Source organism: Typopeltis vanoorti, chromosome 24 (assembly GCF_054136105.1).
Source record: "Typopeltis vanoorti isolate ZY-2024b chromosome 24, IOZ_Tvanoo_1.0, whole genome shotgun sequence".
In the NCBI taxonomy this organism is placed as follows: Eukaryota; Metazoa; Arthropoda; class Arachnida; order Uropygi; family Thelyphonidae; genus Typopeltis; species Typopeltis vanoorti.
Window position 1 is genome coordinate 32,219,874 of NC_143572.1, and position 12,565 is coordinate 32,232,438.

Genomic DNA, 12,565 nt, shown 5'->3' on the forward strand with positions numbered 1-12,565 from the left:
AGAAAAATCAAATGGAGAACGATACAGTTAGATCTGTAAGAATTGAATTTGACTGCGGAGGTAAAAACAAAAGAAAGAAGGTTGAAAAATTCACCCGTGTGTCTGCTGTTATCTTCTGACAATTGTGTATAATTTAGAGTTCGATTTGTCTGGTTCGGAGAAGAGAAAAAAATCTTAGATGTCCTAAAACTAAATTCTTTCGTTTTCGACTAACAACCGAATAAGCAGGAAAAGTGTTTAGAAATCTCTGTTTAAGTCACGAAATTTGAGTTTAGGTCTCCTTTCTTCAGAACATCATGCGAAATGAAACCTATCAGCCACAGAGGCGCCTTTTTCTGAATTATTTTGGTACTTCCAAGTGAAAAGGTGTGCCTTAGAATTCCGCCTACGACGTGAATAATCCTTATTGGGACTTTTCAATAAGCAAAAGTCCTGCAAAAACAAAGAAATTGTTCAGAAGAACACACGCAATTTATAGATATAAACCACTGACTTCAGAGTTTTAGTTGTCCTTAAATGCATTGCATTGCACTGAATTCTTAGATGAAGAATTCTATAGGTGGAATTTCTTCCTCTAGCAGCAAAACAGGCGCCTCTTTTGCAACAAATCCCATTCTTCTTCCACAACAGACTTTAGCCCAGCAAGTGACGAAGGGGAAGCGGCTATCGGCATGCAATGCGACGTCCAAAGACATTCCATACGTGTCCATTCGGATTTTTAAGCTTAGCCACAACAGTTGTTAGACATATTCAGTTTTAAATACTCCACCAATACTCCACTGGCATTGTCATGAATAAAAAGAAAATCTGGGCCAACTTCACTTCTACAAAGTTTCACAGACAGTTCGAGGATTTGTTCTCGGTACCTCTACACAATTAGGATATCCCTATCAAAAACATAAAGAGGTGTGCGCTTTTGATCATTACTCTACCCTAAACGAGAACACTGCCTCCACCGTAAGTGTCCTATCTCTGATGTTGAAGGGATGATACCGCATTTCTCATTCTTTCATGATCAAACAATGGCGAGAATCCGTTTGTAGACTAAAACGGGAATCATCAGAGAACAAGACTGTACCTCATTTGTCATGGCTCCAAATCATGACACCACTGGCTTCCCAGTTGAACATGTTTTCATCTGTGCCCGCAGTGCCTTACTTAATCTGGTCTAACATACAGGCCTTCTTGCAAGGCTACCATCTTAATGTCTTTCTTTTGTTCTCTGAGATTGAGCTATCGGTTCTCTCTCTGACTGTGCTGCGTATCGCGATGGCTGGTTTCCTCTCATTACATTTCTCCATCAGTGCACACGAATACTTACACTGCTCCGTGCTGCATCTACGCTCTACTTCCAATATATTAATGGCTTTCCAGTAACCTCAAATCATACCCATAATTTTGCTAATGATTGTGGGTATGATTTAAGGTTATATTTCATTGATATAATAATAATGATGAAAATGATATTATTATTATTATTATTATTATTATTATTAATCCACAGTTGGACATGACATAAATAAACTACTTTTATTGATTTTCCCTTTCCTTGAAATTTAAGAATACATTTGCATATCGTAATATCTTATATTATCCTAAGATCTCAAGTGAAAATATTTTTAGAGCTCACTGAGAGAATCTGTATTAAAAGGAATGGAATTAGCCAGCGTATGAGACAATATTTGTCTTAATTTATTTGGTCATGGTGCCATCTTTCACTCATCAATCGATGAAAATTGCTGCTTTCGAATACCAGTTTAAGATTCCTTTTCATTTTTACGAGTGTGTCAACCTTAAAGTTCATTGGTCACGATCGTGACGGAAAGTTCACGGTTCATCGTAGAGAAAGGGCAGGTGTGGTTGATCAATAGGTCACTGACTGATTCAGGACTTCTCTTGTACTGAACAGGCACAAGTAACATAGTACCTTTACTAAAAGGTTGTAAAAGAAAACAGCCAAACACTTGAAGGGGGGGACGAGGTTAACTTCGCGCGATATAAAAATATTACAGTGTAATAAATAAATAAAAAATCAACTCCTGAGGCACCAATTATTAACCCTAAAAGCCAAGTACATTCCATGTAAGGAACACCTAAATTCACAAACACTCTTTACTACACTTGAGATTTTATTTAACTTAGAATTTTTTAACTTATTTTATGTCAAGGTCAAAACATATTGTACAATAATCACACTAACAAACTATGTTTTAAAAAACTCCACAAATTACACAAATCTCAAATACAGTTGTAAAATGGCATAATTTTAAAAAGCAGACGAAAAATTTTATCTACAATTGCTAATTAAAGTAGGTGGCGCATTCTACAAGCCTTACATATTTCATGTTTGGCAGAATTCCAGGATTAAATGTAGCAGCAACAATGACAGAAAATCTGAAATACGAGTAGAACGTTTTCTTCAGATATAAAAACTCTATTAAATAAGGATGTATGGTTTCATAAAAATTCAATAAAATAATAAATAGTGATCATGGCAAATCTCTACTTTTAATTATGTAACTTTTCAATGTCAAGAATTACAAAAAAAAAAAGTTTAAAAATTAAAATAACATTAAACAAAAACAGATGACAATGTCAAATTCTGTGTGTGTGTGAGCGAGCACAAATATCACGAGTCTTCCATGATGTTAACACGAGAAAGCTGCTCTCAAAGATAACATTTATCACTGATACCAAAATACACCTAAACAATGCTATTTTAGCAGATGCTTATCCAAAATTATCTCAAGGACTATAAAGAAGCAGTGAACAGTTGGAAATTTCCAAAATATTCTTCTGTTTTGTTAGCAGTCAAGATTTTAGGTTATCTGATGAAATATTACATCATCTGAAGTGCTTTGCCTCCATACGATGTCTGACACCTTTAAAGTTATGTTATGAAATTAGAACTTGCATTTTTTGGAAAATGTCATCCATTTCAAGATTCAAAATATATAAAATAAATTAAAATGAATTAAATTGTATATAATATATAAAACAAAGCATTATTTCGCTTAATAAAAATAATTTTTATTAATTATACAAACTTGTGTTCTAGAACTTTGTAATTTTCTGAAATAACTGTTTATTACTTACAGAAAGAATATTTTAATAAATAAATTAAAAATATAAAATAAATTATTAAAAAAAACAATGAAACAATCATGTCATTTGAAAAAAATATTACTATTAAATATATGTTATTTGATTCGTGTTTGTCCTGTTGGCCCATTCTTAGTCGTCCGAACTCAATCTTTTTTTTTTTTTTTTTTAAACGATGACTCCACACATGAAAGGTCACAAGACCTATAACACTGCAGTGCCACGTGTGGGCAAGTGATTAAGTAGAAAATGTTTCTTAAAGAGTGAGAGTTGTACTCAGTGGGCGAAACATATGGAGGAGATTGCTCCAAAGAATACAGATGGATGGAATTGACGAAGTTGATGAAAAGTTAGTTCGATGTGTTCGGAGCGGGAGAGCACATAAATGTTGGCCAGTAGCTGCTCTAGTTCTTACATGGTTACAAATGGACTAATGGTAATAGCCAATTAAGAGGAGCAACGACCATGAAAGTGCCTGTAGAAAAGGCACATCGTTGAAATAGGGCGCCTATGGGAGAGTGACAGAAGGGAGTGTGTGAGGGAAGGGTCATCTATTAAGTGGATTGCCCTCTTCTGAATATCACCAAGAATTCTTAGGAAGGTCTTAGATGCTCCGCCCTAATTATCATTTTGAATTTCCATTTATTGAAATATTTGAGGACTTAAACAAATTTCCAGGTATTCATAAGCGTATTTGTATAACTTATATTTGACTGAAACATATCTATGGAAGCCATTCTCTCTCTCTCTCTCTCTCTCTCTCTGGCCTCCACAATTGTTCACGAACGTTTAGTGGCAATCAATTATTAAAATTTTTTTTCATGTAAATTAACATACACATTTTTTTTTTATAATTCACAGTATTCCAATTGCTGATTACTTTTTTTTTTTCAAGTTCTTGAATTTGTGTGTGAAATTAGAGAATGAACCAAAATTAAATATGGCTCAGTGAATTGATCTAAAAAAAAAGTTCTTTTTTATTTTTTGATGAATTTTCATTTGTCAGAAAATGAGATTGTATTAGTTCAAACATATGCAACAATCCATGAATTGCTGGAAACAGGGATAACCGTCTGCTTTTGGAATGATAGAAAAGTTGCTTATACTCAGTCTCGATAAAGCCACAATAACCTTGTAGCTCTCGAGTTCGAACTAAATATATCGAAAAATATGAATCATGATATAGTTGTGGAACCCTCGCATGACTCGAATTCCAAATCCAATAGTTTTAATTCGGTGCCATCATATTTAAAATCAAAATATTGGATTGTTACTGGGAACATCTTTGTTGACACGTGGTTACTAGCATCCTTGTAAACATTAACATATTAAATATTTTTTATATCATTCAGACATTGCTTGAATAGAAAATGGCTCAATAATATTATTTATTACTGCCTTCTCCTTCTTGTGCAACTCATCTTATTCTAAATGTCATAGTCCGGGTATATATATATATATACAATAACCCATAGTAAATGTACAATCTATTGAATTAAAAGAATTATGGCGACATACCGTGTGATATATGATGATGAATTGGATTTTCAAGCATTTGGATGATTTTTCAAGATTTTTTACCAGAAATACAGTAATCAATGTCACGTGTATCTTTGAACGCTACTATTTCAGTTGAGTTCAAAGATACAGTTGCAAATAATGCAAATTACGTTACCTGTCATTCGTATTTTCCTTCTTCAAAGTTGTATTTTCCTTTTAAAGTATCTTTGAAAATGTACTTTCTCTTTGGCATTTTTATGGATATCCGATATTGCTGTATATTAGAATAAATAAATTAATAATTTTAAAATAACAATTAAAATTTAATATAGATTATCGTACGTATATGTAATTCAAGATGTGAAGTGTAAATATAATTGTCATTAACTTAGTAAGGCAACACGCATAGAACTCATAAAACACATTGGTTGCCTTGGTATAACACTGCTTCGTTAGATCTGTTACTCACATTTTTTTTTTTTTTTTTTTTTTTTGTAATTGAATACCCATCCGGGCACCATTGCTAACCAACATTTGCTAGAGCTGCATTGAAAACGAGATACTTTCCAATGTGATCAGGAGCATAGTACGTTCCTGGTTATTCAAACTAACCTTTGTGTGTGTGCGTGCGTGTGGTTTAATTTCCCTATCAAAAAAAAAAAAAAAAAAAAAAAAAAAAAAATTCTGCCCCAGATATTTTCGACCAACTTTCATAGATTACAGGTGAGATGTTTCGAGGCACAGGTTAGGGGAGGAGTTAAAGGCTTCGGGTATCTTCAGAAAAACCAGTTCTACTTAACATATTTCATATTTGCCTTACTTTGCAATCAACTCGCCTAACTTCCCCTAAAGTATCGGGCGATCGACCTACTTGTCAATCCTACTTGTCATTACCATTTCACTCCCGTATTAACTCTCTTCACCCTGAGCTAAATTATGGGAAATTGCCAGATGTTATGCTTAAATATATAAATTAAAGCTACTCAAGTCAGGAGTAGATGCTTTTCACAAAACATACAACCCGATTTTTCAAACTCTTCTATTGGATTAGGCAGAGGAAAATGCAGTACTCGTACAATCTCAACTTTAATCCTTGCAAACAATATTGTCTAATTTTTAAGATCTGCACAGACGATTTTTTCCCTGTCTGTGTCTGCCTTCAGTGATTCCAAAATCTTCAGACAAAATCCAATTCTCCTATTTAAATGACGTTTAGCATTCTTTATATAAACATATTTCTGTAGTAACTAAACTAATAGCTCATCAAAGATGTCTTGGTTTGCACAACTTAAAAGACAAATACGCAGAGTGGTTTACTCAGGATCTCGCATATTCTAAGCACTAGTAAAATGGGCCGAGCAGCACAAACCAAAGCAACTTAGATGCTAAAGCTAAAGAGTACATTCTCATAAGTTCTCTGTCAGTGGCGCACCAAGAGGGGAAACCAAGGAGCCCTCTCCCCCCCCCCCAAAAAAAAGAAAAAGGAAAAAACTAGAATATTTTCCAAAAATCTTTTCCTAATTAAAATTATTATTTTTTTTTATTTATGTCGTGTCTTCTATTTCTATACTATTTATGAATTAGCGATCATTGCAGATGCTCAGTCATAGGTCGTATGGGATGCGTAGTGTATTCTCAAATCGCTGGGTGCGCTACTGCTCTCTGGTAAATTTCGAAACTGCTTTACGTTTTTCCTATATCTGGCTATAAAGTATGGATGGATCAATAATATCCTGCATTGTAATATCTTATTTATGGCATTTGAAAACCTTTCAGCTCTACGTTTCTTAAAATTTACCTAATAAAAGTATTAAAACTTCACTACAGATAAATCCAATTTGACCATTTTACATCTTTCCTCCCAATTCCTCAACCACTTCATATTAAATGGAACATTAAAAAAAATATTAAAGCTTTCTCAATTCAGTAACACATTTTTAATGTCTGTTTACTTATAGAAGGATTTTAAATCAATACTTTCGGTTGGTTTTTATATAGCATATATCATTGTTTAATTTTTAAACTATTCTGGAAGTCGCAGATATTGGCATACATTCAGTTCAATTCCAAAAAATAAAATAAAATAAAATAAAAACTGTTAAACATTTGTTTGTTCGGTTTGTTCAAATCGAATTGCATTTGTGGTATCAGTTATAAAAGATACTTCAGTGAAAGATGTTGATGAGTCCTTTTATTTGCATGTTGAAAAACTACTCCTTTTGGTATTTTCTTTTCTTTAAATCCATCAAGTAAGTACTCGTCAAACTCTTTCCTTATGAATATGGTTGGTTTACAGATAAAATATTGAGTGAATTGCTTTCCTGTTAGGTCTCGGTACATGCAGTTCCTTTGGTACACGTGATTGCTCTTATCCGAAACAGATATTCAATGTCAAGGTTGAGCTTCTTCCTCTTCCATTACCAAGAAGAAACTAACAGGAATAAACAGATAGATCGAGTCGAGGAATTACACGTGTTCTTTATTATCAACTTCGCAAACATTTCTGCTATCGAAATTTTACACTAGGTGGCGCTTGATATCAATGGTCCAAATTAGATACAGCGCAATAGATAAAATACTTAATCCGTGATAGAGAATCCTTTAGATTCCTTTTCAATAATATAATATAACACGATATTAATTAATTACTTAATTAATTTTGTAATTGAATATGTTAATAATAGCATGAATCTTATGCTGTCTTTTACTGTTCTATTTAACAGCCTGTATATTGATATAGGTTTTTTTTATTATTATTCAAAAGGTTGTTGGCCGGTCTCATAAAATGATTGGTATCAGAAATGTTTTTTTTTTTTTTTTTTGGTTTCAAACTAATGGGAGATTAGTTTGAAACGAAACAAATTAAAAAAAAAATCGCCATTTTCATTCCTTCTCAAAATTTAGAATGCCAAAACTAAGTTCGAAGAGGCCCACTTCAAAAGGTCATAACCGATACACGGATTAGGACGTCCTCTAAGATGATGAATCAAGCCCATGTAACGAGTCTCTACACCCTTTGGTATCAAAGTAATTATTTAAAAAAAAAAAGCATCTGGCCCCACAGGTCGGAACTTCATTTTTTAACATTCACTTGTATGAAGAGCACGCCCGATTGACGTCAATGCAAGTACAATGACGTCATTGAGTGCGTAGTCCCAGTCATTGTTGACAGGTTTTTAAGATATAAAACTCAAAGAGTGATGAGAACGCGACTTTTTTTTTTTTAGCAGAGTGGAATGATTTTAGTTCGGAATTTGCGACTCACCGGGGTGTAGAATCATTGACCTTTGAAAAAGGTTACTTTTGGAGAATTGCTTGAATTATAAATGTTCGAAAACGATGGGAAAATGCTCCAGGGGAAGAGAAAGGTAAAGTGTATGGAGAAACACTTTTTTTTTTCAGTCTCCTTCAAGAAAGTACGAATCATTTTACGTACTCCATTGCCTGTTTCATACATAGGTTACCTATCTGACTGTTTTGCCTGATGGAGCAACGTTTATATTATTTTCTCCAGTAATTTCTACATGTCCTGAACAAAAATTCAACGATACTTAAAAGATTATTGTTAGCCTGACTATTTTCTCCATGTTTTTCAAAACATTTGTGTGTGTGTGATATTCATTTCCTACTCTGCTGTTTAGATCTTCAACGATGAGTGGCTTTTTCTCTTTCTTGATGTCCCATGACACTAAAGACTCAAAATATTTCTTGTTTTCCTTAGTAGAAAGGTGGTCTTCACTTTCGCTTAGTTTAAGTTTGTTCCAGTAGTGGACTTTTAATGTTCGCTCTGATTTCCTGACGAAGACAGCAATTTTACGAACAATTTTATCAAATGTCTTGCCGGACATTTGATAAAATTGTACCATTAGAACTAAGCGTATGTTAAGCCAATACAGAATATAATTTGGTCGGATAATTGTCCAATTTCCAGTCGATCTTCGTTTGCTCATTACTCAGGTAGATGCATAATAGTTAAAGATTAGACATTGGATTAAAAATCCTTCTCGGTTCTCTTCATTCCTAACAAGCTATGTAGGAATCTCCTCCTAGCATTGATCTTTAAGCGACCACAACTTTCAAATACTTGAGATGATCCAAGTTTGTTTGTTCATTAATTTGATGGTTTAAATCTATGTTCGTTCTTTTATGTTCATGATGAACAAAACGCATCTGAAGTGGACATTATGATCTATGGTGCATAAATGACAATGTGTGAGTTGATTATCATCTCTAAGATATTTAAAAAAAAAAAAAAAAAAAAAAAAGCCTTTCATCTATGCAACAACGTCTATGTCTGGACAAGCAGACAGAGTTCGTATCTTATTGTATGGGAGTTCGTTCTTCAGGATCTTGAATACCAAAGGAAGATGGCGCATTATATTTTTCGCATCAGTAAATGATTTTCTGTTAATGAAATTAATTAATAAAATATCTGGAGAAATAGATAAGAGATTTTTGATAGCACATTATCACAACATCATTATTTGCCGTCATAAACACTTGTGAAGCGTACCAGAGATGGTGGGATGGTCCAACACCATTAATGATTCATTACTAGTTACTATCAGTAACTATCTTTCAGATCGATCTGTTATATGTTGTCAGACAATCATCTGGTATGGTTTTGTCTTCTAATGTTTTCCTACGTATATTGATGCATCCAACGAGATTTATCTCCCACTTCGTCAGGGAAGGTGGACAAGTGCAACTTTCCTTAATTATGTGAGAATAAATAACACGAGAGACTCATAAAAATTTGTACTGTATTTCTGCCTGATTTGACGTCGTCAAATCAGGCGGCAATCACTCTACTTCCCTCTGGATTCTTTAGTTATCACTAAATAGCTGAGTTACACTTTTAATGAATGTAGAAACTCACTGGGATTTTTAACTCGATCTCAAAAAAAAAAAAAAAAAAAAAAAAAACTTCTCTTGGTGCAGCCTATTAGTAGTAATCAACTAGAACATTGATCAAACAATCGTGTATTCTGCACTCGAAAAACTTTATCAACATCAAAGGAAAGGAGATCAATTAATTTAACCTTCATATGAAAAGTCCAGTGTTGCCCTCGCGATTACACTATGTCGCTTTGATGAGCAACTTATCATACGTATTAAACTAAAAGCATTCAAATGGAAACTTGAAACTTCACCATAACAATTCTCCTGCACATTTTTCTAACTGTGTTATCATTTTTGGCTAGTTTCCATTCTCGGTCGTGGCTTTATGCGACTTTTTCTTTCTCTTTTATTTTTCTTTTCTGTAAACTAAAAAGAACTTTAATGGACAAGATATTTTATGGTTGCAAAAATTAAATAAAATCTGCCCATTTAATAATATTGAAAGCAGTGATTGGATGGCGCTTTCAGCAACAATGAACTGAATAAAAGAATGAACACGAATCCTGAAACTTTTAGATTCGAGTCATATATAACTCTGTCCGATACTTTCTAAATGCAGGTCCAAATTCAGCCTCCGATCCTGTCTTTTTTGTCGTCTTGTGGATGCCGTTATCGAAGATGCTTTCAACTTTTTATGTGTCCAATGAGGACACATAAAAAGTGTCTAGTCGAGCCACATATGAGACTGCTCACAAGAACTTTCTGGACACCCTAAATAACAATAAAATAATTTAAAAAAAAAAACAGATTTTTTCCCCAGTAATTTCAAGGTCGGCAGCTTTTTACAGTGTGGTAGATGGCCATTCACCTTGTAGTCATTTCCTACAGGTTGAATAGCAAGGCGATGTGTCGAAATTCTGGGGAGATTCCATAGACTTGACCTTTATTTCTTTACCCCAAAGCAACTGATTTATCTCTCTCTCTCTCTCTCTCTCTCTCTCTCTCTCTCTCTCTCTCTCTCTCTCTCTCTCTCTCTCTCTCTCTCTCTCTCAGCGGAAAAAAGCTCATTACTGTGCTTTTTTCCACTGTCAACCATTTCGACTGAATCCCAAAGGCCATCTTTATTGACGCACTACTCATCGCGGCTATTGACATAAAAAAAAAAAAAAAAAAGTTGCCAAAGGCGCACCTACCAACCATCATGATTTCAAATGTGGATGACTTACCTGACAAGACAAAGAACAAACTGAAACGAGCAGTGAGTGTTGTTAATAAGGCATAAGGCTAATGTAACAAGTCACTACGTTTACTTGTGAGTGATATGGAGTGTGAGAAGGTTGTTCATTAGGATGCGTTCTATTAATGTTTTGGAAAATCCCACGGTGCAGACGAGTATATGAAGATTACACAATATGTACTAATACCTATTTGTGGATCTTTCTTTTCAGTCAGCTTAAATACTCATTGTGGAGAGTAGCAAGCCTTAGAATTTAGGTTAAGTCAGTTTCCCCAGTGGAACCTATGTTGCACACAGGAGGTCAGGAAACGCTGGACTGAACGAAGTCTTGCAACGCCATCAGGTCAGCCACTAGTGTCCTGCCCTGTTATGAATACTAATCGCGTCATCCGCAAGAAATGACGTCTGCGTTTTCTAACTTGTAGTGTCGGGCAAGTGTAAATTCATCTATATATACTTAATTTCTCTATTTCGATAGCAATAAACCATTCCGCCCTTCGCTGTGACCTCTGTAAGCGAACCTCCCCATCTGCCAGCGACATACAAGGTCAAGGTTCTATTACGTAAATCGGAACACTTCTTTCAAGGCCATGCGCACATGCCGACACCGTGAGTGGGAAAAGTCGACTTGTTTCCCCCCCCCTTCCCCATCCCTCGTAGGTCACCTTCTAGGGGTCGGCGAGGTGGTAAGCGATAATCACCTGGGTAAAGAATTGATACACTCCACTGACAAATACTGCTGAGGTAAGAGATAAAAGTGAAGTAGGGTTTCTAGAAGCTGTTGCTATGGTAACGGTTTCTAAAGATACCTCTCTTTCTAGGTGCTGATTCCATTGCGAAACTGAACAGGAAAAAAAAAAGTGCAGCGTACTTTTCTTTGAATGTATGTAAGAGTACGGGAAATGCGAACGACTTGCTTGGTCTAAAATACGCAAAGCTAAGAGCGTCAGAGGCCGACAGCTGATGTCGATGACTCATCCCTTATTGCAAACTGTTAAGAACGTCTAAGAGAAATTATTACAATTCCGTTTGGAATCACACGCAAAAGTTCAGGCCATGCTCTCTCTCTCTCTCTCTCTCTCTCTCTCTCTCTCTCTCTCTCTCTCTCTCTCTCTCTCTCTCTCTCTCTCTCTCTTTCTCTCTCTCTCTCTCTCTCTCTCTGAAATTTTACAGCAACTGTGAAGACACGCGAAGACAAACGACACTCATTTTGATCCTACCTATTTATTCAATGCATTTGCAGACGGATAATACTCGACGAGATTTCACTGACCTATTCGCACACTGTCTCTAAACTGGTCACATCCCACTGAATGGACAACACAAACCATAAGTACGATTTACCTTTTTAGGTCTTATAGGAAAGAATTCACACAAGGAAGAATTCGAAGTGTTCAACTTATGGGATGCTATTTTCTCTTCTCATCCCGAGTTAGCGGTGGGAACAAGAGAGACAGAAGGATTATGGGCATTCTACCTTTCAAGATATCAAAGCGTTGTAAAATTGTATGTAATTTAAAGAATATCCTAATACAGTATGTTTGGAATGGTATTATAATATTGGGTATCTTACCTGCATGTTATACATCGAAGTAAATAATGTTGATAAAATAAGAAATGTTAAAAAAAAGAGCATTTGTCAATTGCCCTTCAAACAAAGATTTGGTTTTGAACGTAGGCTTAAAAACAGATAGTATTTTGTCAAAAAAAAGGATTTTTCTAAAGTAGGCTATATATCACATTCTTCAACGAAGCAAATGTAAACAAAAAGTAAAAACGTTCCATTGCAATTGTGATTCATCATGAAATACATCCTCTGGTCTTTGAATAGTAAGAGAAAAAAATCCTACGCAATTTAAACTGTTACTAGTATACGTAAATTAA

The 12,565-nt window shown here is 34.7% G+C and overlaps 1 long non-coding RNA gene across 6 annotated transcripts in view; it reads right to left on the minus strand.

Moving 5' to 3' along the window:
* The window catches only part of LOC150093082 (uncharacterized), a 234,224-nt gene that overhangs the window by 24,823 nt on the left and 196,836 nt on the right, over positions 1 to 12,565 (minus strand). For 5 of the 6 annotated variants that reach the window (XR_016550427.1, XR_016550424.1, XR_016550426.1 and 2 more), the window contains one exon: positions 4,778 to 4,876. This is a non-coding gene — a long non-coding RNA (uncharacterized LOC150093082). Of the gene's footprint in view, positions 1 to 2,336; positions 2,395 to 4,777; positions 4,877 to 12,565 lie in introns of all 6 variants that reach the window. The other variant, XR_016550425.1, reaches the window with a different exon arrangement.